General features: G+C 37.7%; 1 long non-coding RNA gene across 5 annotated transcripts in view; it reads right to left on the bottom strand.

Annotated features, from left to right (window-relative positions):
- The window catches only part of LOC102138819 (uncharacterized), a 996,710-nt gene that overhangs the window by 265,556 nt on the left and 718,500 nt on the right, over positions 1-12,654 (bottom strand). For all 5 annotated transcript variants that reach the window (XR_010577831.1, XR_012417221.1, XR_012417220.1 and 2 more), the window contains one exon: positions 12,466-12,615. This is a non-coding gene — a long non-coding RNA (uncharacterized lncRNA). The remainder of the gene's footprint in view (positions 1-12,465; positions 12,616-12,654) is intronic.

The raw sequence follows: 12,654 nt of genomic DNA on the forward strand, positions 1-12,654 counted from the left end.
TAAGTTTTCTCACATGTAACATTAGATGAGGCGATGTTGTTTGGATATTTGTCCCCTCCAAATCACATGTGGAAATGTGGCATCCGATGCCAGAGGTAGGGCCTAGTGGGAGGTGTTTGGGTCATGAGTGTGGGTCCCTCATAAATAGCTTGCTGCTGTCCTTGTGTTAATAAGTAAGATATTGCTCCAGATCTCACATGACCTCTTTTTGTTTAAAAAGAGTGTGTCAGTCCTGCTCCCTCTCTTGCTTCCTTTCTAGCCACAACATATGCTGACTTCCCTTCACCTTCCACCATGATTGTAAACTTCCTGAGGCCCTCACCAGATCCAGATGCCAATACTATGCTTCCTGAATAACCCTCAGGACTGTGAGCCAAATAAACCTCTTTTCTTTATAAAATACCCAGCCTCAGATATTCATTTATAGCAACGAAAATGGACAAACAGAAAACTGATATAGAAGAGTAGGGCATGGCTATAAAGATTCCTGAAGGTGTGAAAGTGACTTTAGAACTGTGTAATGAGCAGAGGTTAGAAGAGTTTGGAGGCTCAGAAGAAGACAGGAAGATGAGGGAAAGTTTGGTACCTCTTAGAGAATTGTTAAGTGGTTGTCACCAAAATGTTGATAGAAATATGGATAGTAAAGGCCACACTGACAAGGTCTCAGATAGATATGAATAATTCATTGGGAACTGTAACAAAGGTCACTCTTGTTGTACCCTAGCACAAAGCTTGGCTGCATTGTGTTCATGTCCTGGCAATCTGTCGAAAGCTGAACTTATGTAAGTATCAAAGTATCTAAAGTATCTGAGTATCAAAGCATTCAGGATGTGACATGGCTGCTTCTAACAGTTTATGATCACATATGGAGAAATTAATGACTTAAATTTGGAATTTATAACTAAAAGGGAAGCAGGGCATAAAAATTTAGAAAATTCATAATCTGAGCATGTGGTAGAATAGGAAAGAACATTTTCAGAATGTATGTAGAAACAAGTTGTGAAGCCACCACTTGCTACGGAGATTTGTTTGACCAAAAGGGAGGAAGCTGGTAATATCCAAGACGATGGGGAGAAAACCCTTGAAGACATTTCAGAAATCTCTGAGGCTTCCCCTTCCATCACAGGCCCACAGGCCTAGGAGACAAGAATGGTTTGTGGGGGAGGTCTCCACTACCCTGCATAGCCTGAAGACACTGCTTCTCTTAGAGTACACTTCTCTTCCAACATGAATCTCACCTGCAAATTACTCATTTGTTTTCTTCTTTATGAAGTATATTCATTCTAGAAGACTACGTGTATAGTAAGCCATATTGCTTGCTTCACAGACTTTGAATGAAAGGACTATGGGATCCCCAAATAATCAAAGAAAGACCTCCCCCCCAGAGAAGGATTTACCCACTGTTTAGTCAAATAACTTCCTGTGGCTAAAAACCCTCATTTGTTTTATTTCCACTCTTTTAATTCTATATCTTCCTTGTACTTTTTTCCCTTGCAAGAAAAGAAGGTTTAATTGCTGAGGCAGTATTAACCCTCTTTTTCTAGACTATGAGGCTTTAATTACTTTTAGCAGAAAGCTGAAAGAAGGGTCTCTTTCTGAGAACTCTGATGGTAAAACTTATTGGAAATAACATAGAAGGGATCCTCTATGTTCTCACTATCTACACAGGGAGATAGTATTTCCCATGGAAAAACCAGTTTCAGTGTATCTAAACCTGAAGTATCAACAATACATTTCCAAGTCTTGAAATCACCGACACTTTAATTTCTGCATAACTGAGCAAAGTATTCTTTGCTTGTTGACTTTGGGAGCAAACAAACAAACAAAAGAACAACCCAGCATAGAGTTGAGATGGAAATTACTGAAGGTTGGGTTTTAAATCACATACTCAACTCCATTTATCAGTAGAACCCTTTTGAACTGGCAGAGTTAGTTTCTTTAGCTTCTCCAGTTTTTACTTTCAACTCCATTGTCTACCTCTTAGGAATTTCATTTCACTAGTACTCCCAATGAGAGTGCCAGTTATTAAAGACAAGTTCATATCAGTCCATTCCTTTACTATTTGTTACCTCCTGGAAAGTTTATTCATTTCAGCATATAGGAGTGAGTGCCTACGATAGGCTAGGTAATAGAAATACAAATAGGTATATTATGCTTCCTCAAAGACTACAGACAAATAAGTTAGTCAGCATCCAAACAGATATAAACTAGTAGTGTTGAGAGGATATTTAAGTGTGTGATGTGATGACTCTGAAGAGATACATATCCAACTGTGGCATGGTGGGAGAAAATTTGAAGATAAGTTTTGAGCTGAAACTTGATGTATGGATAAAAGGGTGGTGATAAAGATGGTGTGGGAAAAATAGCCTAAAGCAAAAAGGATATTATGAACAAACATAGGCAAAACTATAAAAACATGAAAGATGTAGCTGGGAAACTATGTGTGGTTGATTTTTGCTAGAGAGCAAATGGCAGGCAGGAAATGGAAGGAGATAAAGTTAGAGATAGAGATATAAGCACTAGCTAGTCTATGAGGGTTTTTATGCCATACGAAGAATCATAGGCAGACTCTTAAAGGTTCTGGGGCACCCTCCAAAGTGATGAGTAGATGGTTAAAAGATGTGTTTAAGAGTGTGTTCTCTGGTGGCAAGTGAAGGGGGTAATTTGAGGATTAGGGACAGACTGACAGTGAAGAGACACCGGGTAAGAAGCTATTGTAAGATTCCAGTCAAAAAGGGCAAAAGCCTAAAAAGGGTGATGATAGTGAATCTATAAACAAAGGGAATTGATTCCAGTAACACTAATAAGATAAAACTGCAGGATGTGATGATATAATGAGTATCCCTTAAGTTCCCAGCTCTGGATAGACACTGAGAATAGAATAGTGAATGTCACAGAAAGTCCTGTGTCTTGTACTTTCTGGTGTGATATAAAAATTTCCCAGGCCAGGGTTTTGTACATAGCAGAGCAACTCTCTCAATGTGATCTATTGAAAGTTGCTCCTTGACACAAGGGTTTGAAATAAAGAAAAAATAATTATAATAAGCAAATTAGCAAATAAATTAACAAGAAAATTATATATATATATATAGTGTTATGAAAGAAATTAAAAGGGGAGTATTACTATGAATGAACATAAAAAATATTGAAAGTGGGTTAAAATTATCCCTTTCTCTAGTACTCAAACTGCAATCCATGTGTCTACTTCTGCTTTTGTTGCCTGTGCTTTTGAGATCTTCTCCAAAAAAATCTTTGCCCAGACCTATGTCATGAAGCATTTCCCCCAGATTTTCTTCTAGTAGTTTCATTGTGTCTCATCTTACATTTATATCTTTAATCCATTTCAAATCGATTTTTGCACATGGTGAAAGGTAAGAGTACAGCTGTATTCTTCTGTGGATATCCAGTTTGTCCAGCACCATTTATTAAGGAGACTGTCCTTCCCCCAATGTGTGTTCTTCGTATCTTTGTAAAAGATCAGTTATCTCTAGGTGTGTGAATTTATTTCTGTGTTCTTTATTCTGTTCCATTGGTCTATGTGTCTATATGTATGCCTGTACCACACTGTTTTTGTTAATATAGCTTTGTAATATAATTTGAAATCAGGCAGTATAAAGCCAACAGTTTTATTCTTTCTGCTCAAATCTTATTTAGCTATTTGGGTTATTTAGTGTTTCTAAACAATTTTAGGATAATTGTTTCTATTTCTGTGAAGGAAATGTTGTTTGAAGATTGGTATAGCCTTCAACCTGTGAACTCATTTATTAGTTTAGATCTAGAAAGTTAGGGGGTTTTGTCTTTAAATAATCTTTATATTTTTACCTCTCTTTGGGTGCATGCGGTCTATTATTTAAGTAGATCCTTCAAACAGATCTGGTTTAAAGTCTTTCCAAATATATTTATTCTTTTTAGTTATTAGGGCACATTTTCTGAGCATTTGATTCCAGTGAAACACCCTAAAAATTTCCTCTTGTGTGATGTATATATGTTATAATGGTTCATATATATGGCACGATATATGTTATATGTTATATGATATATATTATATGATAATATGTAGGATTCAAAGATGATTCTTCATGGAAGTCCACCTCATGTGTCTTTCAGTATAGTAGTTTTTATTTTTTAATTTATCATTCATGGCACTAGGAAATTTATCAGTCTCTCACCAGTTCTTCTATTAATTGATCAATCTGAGATGTACTTACATATGATATGAATTTAGATCCCATGTCTCCTATGGGAGCAGCTTGGATTTCCCACTTTTCAAGAGTGGCTCATTTTTTACCCAGGGCTGCAAGTAGATCATCAGTTTCTTTGCAGTTTCCCCAGATGAAAATAGTTATTTAGTTCCTGTTGTAGAGACAGATCAACTCTTTGTGTCTCTGCTTCATGCACGTATTTCAGTTGTAGATGCCCACATTCTTAGGACCTGAAATCCTGACTACCATTTCTGAGGGTTGTAGAATTTCATGCTCCATACAATATAAGGAGTTAGACTTGGAAAGTAAATGCACAGGAAATGACCACATAGGAATTGGAAAGAATGAGATCTATAGAAATAGTTAAAGGTGAGGCAAATGAAGCAGAAATATTTTTCTAACAAACTTTCACCTAGAGGAGGAACAGCATTCATATGTATAACGTTATCCATCAACTAAATATATGATATTATATCATCTTTTCTGTGATGGTTACTTGTGGGGAAGCAAAACAGATGGGGTGAATCATATTAATAGAAAAATTCGTGTTTCCGTTTATAATGACATACTAGAGGCATGATGCTCTCCTGTTGCCTAGGAATTCACTTCTCTTCTTCAATAATAAGGTTGGCAGGAAATTTGCCTCCTTTGTAAGGATCCTGCCTCTCCAACCACAGTTTGTTCACCTGGTGAGTTGGCATCTAAACTGATCTGCCCCTGGAAGCCATTTAGAGAGGACTAGAGAATGGGAAACCACTAAGGGATTGGGGTGAGGGCGGGTGCTCCACATGTAGATTCCATCTTCAAGATGAATTTTTCAGGCCCTTCTGCCCCAGCTCAGGTTACATGAATTATTGATGAAACACTCAGCCAAACTTTTCCCAAATTCCAAATCCACAAATCATGTGCAAAATCACTATTTTAAGCTACTAAGATTTGGGGTAGTTTGTTGCACCACTATGGATAACTGGACTACTTAACATGAAAAGCACCTTTATGAAAAAGTTATTTAAGACTCATAGACATACTGGCTTGCAGATATCCATTTTTTGACTCAAAACTAGAGTATCAATCAAGATGACAGAACCTAAGCACCAAAAAGTTCTACTAAGTGACAAATGAAGACATGTCTCATTTCATTATGGACTGACAAGTATCTGAAATTCTAAGAATATCACACCTGAATGCTGAATTCAGTTTGAGGTATCTAAGCCCCAGACACATTGGAAGAAGTTCAGAGAAGAAAATCCCAAGTCTGACCCACACCTATCCCAATTAAGAAATGTTGGGTTTTTGTTTTGTTTTAAAAAAGTAGAAACCTAACAACAACAGTCTACCCCACACAAAACCACAGTGATTAAAGAAGGAAGGTCTGGCAAGAGATGAAAGACAAAGCATGTAACTAGCTACATGAAAATGTACCTTAGGGTTAGCAACTGGTAACTACAGGGAAGGTATGATCTGATGCTACAAATATTTGAAAGTCATTTTACACTGTCAATAGAACAACATTTTATGAGGTGTTACTAATACAGTAAAACTTTTTTAAAATTTCTTTTTTTTCTAAGTCTACATTAACAAACTTGAACTGAAAATTATTGTGAACAATAATTTTACCTTTCTTGTCTGTAGCTATTATTGCAACTAAGAAGCACCATTATTTAGCACCAATAAAAAGATCAAAGAAAATAATTTCAATGGCATTTGTAGGTTAATCATATTTTAAACATGTATATTTTTAAAAATTATATAAGCACATTATATATTAGCATGTACTTAACATGCTTGCATGTTGCATTCCTTTATTTTTTATTGATGTCCATTTTTCTAATTTTGATAAACTGTACAGCCTATAATTTAGTGAGGTGACAGCATGAAAACACATTTTACACAGGTATACCTGGATTGCATCTTTAAAAACTGAAATGACAGTCATCTTTATACTTCTTATTTTTCAATTACTATATATTAAACGTCCACTGTGGGTAAGGCTCTGTGCTAGGATTTAGTGATACAAAGTGAGTGCGAAATAGTTCTGGCCTTTGATCAGCTTCCATTCTAGTAGAGAAGAAAACACTTTACAGCAATCATTGATTTTATGGTCTAAGCGCTCTGATAGAAATACGGATAAAGGACAAAGGAGACTGAAGGAGCAGGACTCAAGCCTCTGAGGGGATCTTCTAGTTGGAGCTTGAACAATAATAGTATGTCAAAATAAAGATGCAAAATACCATATGACATATCTCAGTCGAGGTGCTATATGTGAAAAATGTTTTAGAAAATGTGAAATTGTAAATAAGTATGAACTATATTTCTAGATAACCGGGATGTCAGCAAAGAGACCTAGCTTTTTAAAATTTCAGCTGAATTGGCACAGATTTCCCATGAATGCCCAGTTCCTTACTTACTACTTAAAGGAGTTGGGTTTCTGCTGTTTACTCTCCTGAGATTTGGGGGAAGCCTGAGAAGATGCATATTTCCTCTTGTGCATCAAACTTAAGGCTACTCTTGAAGACATTCATTTTAAGGATCAACATGCCTGTGTTGTGAATGCCGATTTTCTATAGAAGGCTGTGCCTATAGAATGAAATACAGTCCATTTTCCTCATTGTTTACACACACATGCACACACACACCCCATGCATATAACGTATTTGTGGGTGTGGCAGATTTTTAACGATAGTTGAAGGATAGAAAGTCTTACTTATGTCACAATAACACTAATAAACTGATTATTTCTCCATTCCCTGCTTTTTACTTAGACTAATTTTTCCACAGGCCCTAGCCTCTGTCAATTTTGTTCATCTCCATGTTTCTACTGACTAGACTGCTGCCCCATGTGACCTTGATATTAAAAAAAAAAAAAAATCCCTCTTTTTAAACCATGCAGACCAATTCTGTCCATCCCCGAAATTCACCTCTGCCTGGATCTTTACACACCCAGACACTGGTTCATTCACTAAAGTGCTGTCCACTTTATCTGCCTGTATCTTTACACAACCAGACATGGGTCTTTGCTAAAGTGCTGTCCACCTACTTCAGTCTTGAATCTCTCTGCTTCTTTAAACAGCCTCTGTAAGAAGTTAGAAATAGATTTGCTGATTTAGAGCCATCTTCCTAAGAACCTAGTAACTAGTCAGTTTTGGAGTTAAGTAGCATTTCTTTTTTTTTCTGTGAGTCCGAGACAGGGGTTATGTTTGAGTGTTTTTTTTTTTTTTTTTTTGACAGAATATTGCTCTCTCACTCAGGCTGGAGTGCAGTGGCACAATCTCGGCTCACTGCAACCTCCACCTCCCGGCTTCAAGCGATTCTCCTGCCTCAGCCTCCCAAGTAGCTGGGACTACAGCACCCGCCACCATGCCTGGCTAATTCTTTGTATTTTTAGTACAGACGAAGTTTCACTATGTTGGCCAGGCTGGTCTCGAACTCCTGAGCTCGTGATCCCCCACTTTAGCCTCCCAAAGTGCTGGGATTACAGGTGTGAGCCACCGCACCTGGCCTCTGAAATGGTTACTGTGATGTTTCATTGGAATCAAAACCCAATGGGGAAGGGGAAAGTGGGAGGAGTTGCTGACCTGACAACTTTAGACCAGTGGTTCTCATATGGGGGCAATTTTGTCACCCTAGGGGACACTTGATAAGGATGGAGACATTTTTGATTATCATGACCAAGATGGGGGTGGGGAGTTGCTACTGGCATCTAGTGAGTAGAAGACAGGAATTATGCTAAACACACTATATAACCCATAGGATGGCCACCTACAACAAAGAGTTGCCCAGCCCTAAACACCAATCTTACCAAACTTGAGAAACTCTGGCTTATTTGACACTCAGGAGAGCAGCAACCCCCAAACCTGGGACAATCATCCCTTCATTGAAGAGGGAAGGAGGCAGCACATCTCCCTATATTTCTCTGTAGTAGCTGTGTGCAGCGGTATGGAGGACACATACTTCACGGTACTTTCCTGTGTTGCTTAGGATGAAGAAAAATGCATGCATACCTGGTGGTCAATTTCCCCAGGAGCATGGCTAACTCTATGATCTAGTATTTATAGAGTTATAAATGGTAGATGAGATGCTCTATCTACACCATTAAGCCTTATTCTTATGCCAACTATTCTCAAACTTGATAACTCAACAAATATGTAACTACTTGATAAGATTTCCATCTGTGGCCGATTCAATAATAAATCAGATGAAAACACTTAACATTGACTTTATGCAATTGAAAGCAAAATAAGGATTTTTTCTGACATTTAAAGCTACAGAATGTCAGAGATAGAAGGGACCCCAGCAGTCACCTAGTCCAATTTCACATGCAGTTGCACACGTATCCATGTATCACAATCCCTCCAACCAATGATATCCTTAACTACCTGAGTGAAATGCAACTTGCTGTCTCAAGTGAGAATTCATTCTAATTTAACACATATTTGTTTTTTCCCCATTATATGAAGCCTCAAACTTCAAACTTCCTTCTTACAACTTCTTCCCACTACTCATAATTACATCTTATGGACAATTGTTTTCTATTTGAATAATGCTCAGAGCTATTTTGTTTCCATATAGACTATTATTTATTCTCTATCAATAAAATATTTTCCAAATGAAATTCATCCTTTTTCCTGCAACCTGTGTATTACCTAAAGCATGGATTTGAGTCTGCTCAAGTTCCTGGATACCATGAAGGTAAGATCATGTATTTGCATTCCTCAATTTTTTTTTGTCTTTCATTTTACAAAACAATTTTGACTTATTGTTAAGAAAAAAAAATCTAAAGTGGTGTTTTCTCTGATGACAAATATTGTACATTGGCAATCCAATGAAACTTCTTCATTGCATAAATATTATAATAAATTAATGCTCTACATCATTTAAGGAAAAATAGTTAATTACTGTTTGCATTTATTTGTATAGTGTCTATATCAAGAAAATAATGTCCCCCAAATAAAGAGTCAAGAAAAATAATGGGAATTTTGTTTTTCTCATTATTTTCATTAGGACAGTTTTAAAATTGTCCCTGAATATGTTAGTTATTTCTCTGATATTTTAAATAGTTGAAGTCCAAAGTGCACAGATGATATTTGAACATAATGAGGTTTTTCTTTCTGGAATGTAGTCCTTGTTATAAAAATATGAATGATAGTAGCAATGAATAGGATATGTTAATAATTATTCATAATGGTTCATTCTAAGTTTAATAATTAACATAAAATTGCACAAAGAAACATTTGATCATGTGTAATATGTATATTGTAAAATGACATTGCATAATCAGTCTAGAGGAAGTTAATGAGTGCCCATTTGAAATCCCTACTCATTTATGTTTATGCTTATTAGTATATAATAATTAATAAAATAGTTGGTGATAAGAAAATGGAGTATGTAAATAGTTCTCCATATGTAAGCCCCAATGATGATATTTTCTTTGGAAAAATCATTCTTATATGTCACATTTTTAAGAGGCCAAGTTTAGTATATCCATTTCAGACACCAGAATTAACTTTATGGCATAGATTCAGGACTCTAATTTTCTATTAAAAGAAATAAACACATTTCTCCTCTTTGTGTTTAGGAGAGTACTAACAATAATGTATCATGGGTTTAAAGAGAGAAATCCTTTCTGCTACCACTCTCTAGGTTTTATTAATTTGGTATCTGATTTGCTATAATTCTTACTTGCAGAAAATAAAACTAATGTTCATTTTCAATGCAAATATTTAAAAGAATAGACATAGGAAGTTTTATGACACAGGATAGGCCAGCTGTCACTAACAACAACCCCCAAACCTTGGCGGATTCATATAATAGGGTTCTAGTTCTGACTAAAGGGACAGTGTAATGCAGGTTTGCTGTAGAGAGGGAAGCCATCTCCTCTGGCTTTGAAGTATTCGATTTTATGCCATGTGGATCACCACACAGCCAATTGTGGAGGTTAGGACAGGAAATAGCATGCACATCTTTCTCCCGCATTCCACTGAACAGAGCTCAGTCACTTAACCTAGGAAAGCACCAAAATGGCTCGCCACACTCTCAAGAAGAAAAGAAAACGAGATTTGGTGACCAGCTTTGTTCTCTGCCACAGACTGATTTGGGATTATTACTTCCCTTACTTCTTTTTTGCTCTAATTTCATGATCTAACTCTCTATTCCACACAGTATCTCTGGCAATGAACTTTATTACCAGCATGGCTTCTCCTGATGTCCTAACACCCATTCAGTTTACAAGGAGAACAGGGAACAAAGAGGACCATTCAGGATGATGTGGGGCCACCTCGAAGCATCGGCGTGGCCTGAGGGTCTTCAGGAAAATACCGTTCTCCCTCCACATCTCTCTCCTGCTGCTGACTCACGTGACTGCTGGAAGCACATTCACCACCACTGCGCAAGCCCACATACCCGCATACAACCCTCACCCAATGCTGGAGAGGAAGCACTCCGGGAGGAGAATTCTGTCTCACCCCTTCACATCATCTCACTCTTCAACCTCTTCCCACCGATATCTTTCACTCCAGCTACTACTTTTCCTCTTTACATTTTGTTTTAAGTTCAGGAATACAAGAGCAGGTTTGTCACACAGGTAAATGTGTGTCATGTGGGTTTCTTGTAGAGATTATTTCATCATCCAGGTAATAAACCTAGTACCCATTCGTTATTTTTCCTGAATCTCTCCCTCCTCCCACCCTCCACCCTCTGAAAGGCCCCAGTGTGGGCTGTTCCCTTCCATGTTTCCTTGTGTTCTCATCATTTAGCTCCCACTTATGAGTGAGTACATGCAGTATTTGCTTTTTTGTTCCTGTGTGAGTTTATTAAGGATAATGGCCTCCAGCTCCATCCATGTCCCTGCGAAGATGTTATCTTGTTCTTTTTTATGATCGCGTAGTATTCCATGGTGTATATGTACTACATTTTCTTGACTCCTACAATCTATTCTTCCTACAACAGCAAGAGTAATCGTTTGAAATTATACATAAGACTTCATCACTATTTTGTTCAAAATTCTTAGGATTTTTCCCAATACTTTTAGGATAGGGCTCATTAGCTTTATCATTGACTGCAAGGCCCTGTGTCCTCTGAACTTGCATACCTATCCAAGTTTATCTCCAACACTCTCCCACTGGATTACCCTGCTCTGTCTACAAAGTCTTTTCTGTTCTTTGAGCAAATAAAATTTATTCTTACCTGAGGGTCTTGCATCCGCACTCAGACCTTACTTGGTTTTAGTTTTCAGAAAGGCCACCAAGGACCATCCTATTTAAAACAGTCCTCATGGTTAGATCTTATCTCTGTCACCTTTTCCTCATGAATTTTCACCATAGAACTTATGATTACCTGGATTGCAGAACAGATTCCCTCGTTTGCTGTAGTCCCAGCTACTCAGGAGGCTGTTCTCCCTTCACTCATCAGCCTCCGTTGATCAGACCTCCTGTGAGCACCACCCTGCTTCTCTGGCAGTGCACCTGCTCTTTTTAAAACTAGCATACAAATCCCTTTGTGTATGGAGGATGCACGAGCTAAACTTTTTATCTTAGGTTACCTGATAACACAGACAGTAACTGAGACAGAAGGAGAGGAAATGGCATTGCTGGAAGAGGAGGAAATTGATACAGTGCTTAGTCAGAACTGACTGAAATTCAAAAGAGAAAGTAAGAGAGTGGTAACTGGTAAGAGGAGGGGGTGCATACATTCTCATTCAACTTGCCAATCTGAAAGTCTCCAAAAGAAATGAATGGCAGACCAAATGATATGAAACAAACCAAATGTGGCTCATTAGGATGTCTTGTCCACATTGGCTAATTATAATATAATCTTTGTTAAACTAAAATAAAAGAATGCTGAATGTGTATTTTCAATACTCAAGAACTTTGCCCCAACAGAACATGTGAAATAACAGCCCCCCGCATCGGCAAAAATATTTTGGCTGAAAAGCGGTTAATTGTCTTTAAATATGCATCCAGTGTCTTTATTCTGGCTCCTATATTAGAACCTAAGGCAAAGATCAAAGTGTTGATGCTGTTTGGAAAGTCCACGCCCCGGTTGGTAAAGGTGAGGAGAAAAGGAGAAGTGAAGGAATTAAAGATCGGGGCATTGTTTTGCAATTCACTACTGTGATGGCAGCTTCTTTCCCATAAGCCTTAAAGAAACCCAAGCAGTCACTCAGAAGCAAGTTGACTCGTCAAGCCGGGCTTTTCTGGAAGGTTTACAAGGAGGAACCACATCACAGAGCATCTCATGAAAGGGTACAGGGGGAAAATTTACTGACCCAATGTCTTCTAGGCATCTGTTTCCCATCGGTGAAATCCTCCCTACGGAGAGCAAACTGGTTCATACCTTCAGATAGTGTCTTTCAGCCCCTTGGCAGCTTCCCGGGCTACTAAATATCACACCGTCTGGTGGGACATTTCACCCAAGTCTGGAAATGAAAAAGAACAATCAACATGGAAACACTGTT

Source organism: Macaca fascicularis, chromosome 9 (genome assembly GCF_037993035.2).
Source record: "Macaca fascicularis isolate 582-1 chromosome 9, T2T-MFA8v1.1".
Lineage (NCBI taxonomy): Eukaryota > Metazoa > Chordata > Mammalia > Primates > Cercopithecidae > Macaca > Macaca fascicularis.